The sequence below is a fragment of the Sinocyclocheilus grahami genome, unplaced genomic scaffold (assembly GCF_001515645.1).
Source record: "Sinocyclocheilus grahami isolate Dianchi unplaced genomic scaffold, SAMN03320097.WGS_v1.1 scaffold216.1, whole genome shotgun sequence".
Taxonomy (NCBI): Eukaryota; Metazoa; Chordata; class Actinopteri; order Cypriniformes; family Cyprinidae; genus Sinocyclocheilus; species Sinocyclocheilus grahami.
Window position 1 is genome coordinate 1,998,165 of NW_015505395.1, and position 2,448 is coordinate 2,000,612.

Here is a 2,448-nt window from a genome sequence, read left to right on the forward strand (position 1 = left end):
GAGTGTGTGTGTGTGAGTGAGTGTGTGTGTGTGAGAGTGTGTGTGTGTGTGAGTGAGTGAGTGGTGTGAGTGTGTGAGTGTGTGTGTGTATGTGTGTGTAATATTTATATATGAAAATGATCCTTTAGGCTTAGTTTAAGTTTTTATGTAGTTAATAAAACCTTACTTGTATCACACTTGACGTGTTCATTGTTTACTCATAACCGGAGTCAATAATCATGCAGATTTACGTTACAAACTTATAGAATTGTACAGTAAGAAGGTTATTTCCTTTAACCAGGAAATTAACGTTCTTAGAATTGACAAGACGGTTGACCCTGAGTGGTCAGCTAAATATCTACAGTGGATCTAAAATATGAATAGTTAATTATAACTAGTTATGGTTAATTATTCATATTTCCTGTCGTTGAGCTAAATTCGCTACACTTGGGTACAGTTACAGTTTGATGTTGATTAATGTACACTGTCCCCTCAGTCTTGGATTTTTTTTATTTTTTACCACAAATACTATTTATAATATTGTATTTTGAATGGAAGCCCGTTTCCGCCACTGAATAAAAAAAAGGTAATTAAACTTTTTTTTCTCGGAATTGCGTGATATAAACTAGACTATTTATTTATAGAAATATTCTACAACTAATGTCCTATTTAAGCGTTGATATGTGTGTGGATTTGACTATTTATTTGTTTATTTATTTAATCCGTTTACTTAAATATTATACAATTAATATCCTGTTTAAGCATTTATATGAGCATCGATGTGACTATTTCCTTTTAATTTCTTTATTTATACTGTTATTCTGTTATTTACGTAAATATTATACAATTAATATTCCGTTTAAGCATTTATATGAGCTTAGATGTGATTATTTATTTATTTATTCAGTTATTTACTTAAGTATTATACAATATCCCATTTAAGCATATTTATGAGCATCGATGTGACTATTTAGGCCTATTTATTTGTTTGTTCATTTATTATGTTATTTACTTAAATATTATACAATTAATGTCCCATTTAAGCATTTAGATGAGCATCAATGTTACTATTTATTCATACTTAAATACTATACAACTCATTTCCTATTTAAGCATTTATATTTGCATGAAATTAAACTTTTTTTTCTCGGAATTGCGTGATTTATTGTATTATTTATAGAAATATTCTACAACTAATGTCCTATTTAAGCGTTGATATGTGTGTGGATTTGACTATTTATTTGTTTATTTATTTAATCCGTTGTTTACTTAAATATTATACAATTAATATCCTGTTTAAGCATTTATATGAGCATCGATGTGACTATTTCCTTTTAATTTCTTTATTTATACTGTTATTCTGTTATTTACTTAAATATTATACAATTAATATTCCGTTTAAGCATTTATATGAGCTTAGATGTGACTTATTTATTTGTTTATTTATTTTTTCTGTTATATATTTAAATATCATACAATTAATGTCCCGTTTAAGCATTTATATGAGCATAGATGTGACTATTTATTTATTTGTTTATTTATTTTTCTGTTATTTATTTAAATATTATACACTAATGTCCCGTTTAAGCATTTATATGCATGAATGTGACTATTTATTTATTCTGTTATTTATTTAAATATTATACAATTAATATCCCATTTATTCTGTTATTTATTTAAATATTATACAATTAATATCCCATTTAAGTATTTATAGGAGCATAGATGTGACTATTTCTTTATTAGTTTATTTATTCTGCTGTTTATTTAACTATTATTATAATTTTTTTTTTATTTAGTCATTTAGCAGACACTTTTATCCAAAGCGACTTACAAATGAGGACAATAAAAGCAGTCAAAACTAACAAAAGAAAAATTCTTAATAAATAACCAGAACATTTACTATATGTGACCCTGGACCACAAAACCAGTCAGCAGGGGTATACAGGTGCATCTCAATAAATTAGAATGTCGTGGAAAAGTTCATTTATTTCAGTAATTCAACTCAAATTGTGAAACTCGTGTATTAAATAAATTAAATGCACACAGACTGAAGTAGTTTAAGTCTTTGGTTCTTTTAATTGTGATGATTTTGGCTCACATTTAACAAAAACCCACCAATTCACTATCTCAACAAATTAGAATACTTCATAAGACCAATAAAAAAACATTTTTAGTGAATTGTTGGCCTTCTGGAAAGTATGTTCATTTACTGTACATGTACTCAATACTTGGTAGGGGCTCCTTTTGCTTTAATTACTGCCTCAATTCGGCGTGACATGGAGGTGATCAGTTTGTGGCACTGCTGAGGTGGTATGGAAGCCCAGGTTTCTTTGACAGTGGCCTTCAGCTCATCTACATTTTTTGGTCTCTTGTTTCTCATTTCCGTCTTGACAATACCCCATAGATTCTCTATGGGGTTCAGGTCTGGTGAGTTTGCTGGCCAGTCAAGCACACCAACACCACGGT